Here is a 355-nt window from a genome sequence, read left to right as displayed (position 1 = left end):
CCATCCCACCACCCAATGTCACTGACACCCTTTCTATTAGATGCCAATTGTGTTAACCTCTCCCTCTAAATTCCTAATCTTTAAAAAAAAACTAATCTAACTCCTTCCCCTTAGAGCTGAAAATGTGTTGCTGGAAAAGCGCAGCAGGTCAGGCAGCATCCAAGGAACAGGAGAATGGACGTTTCAGGCATAAGCCCTTCTTCAGGATTCCCGAAACGTCGATTCTCCTGTTCCTTGGATGCTGCCTGACCTGCTGCGCTTTTCCAGCAACACATTTTCAGCTCTGATCTCCAGCATCTGCAGTCCTCACTTTTTCCTTCCCCTTAGAGCTCAATTTCACTAATTCCCTTTGAAA

This window comes from Chiloscyllium plagiosum, chromosome 40, assembly GCF_004010195.1.
Source record: "Chiloscyllium plagiosum isolate BGI_BamShark_2017 chromosome 40, ASM401019v2, whole genome shotgun sequence".
Classification (NCBI taxonomy): domain Eukaryota; kingdom Metazoa; phylum Chordata; class Chondrichthyes; order Orectolobiformes; family Hemiscylliidae; genus Chiloscyllium; species Chiloscyllium plagiosum.
This window is presented reverse-complemented; position numbering follows the sequence as displayed.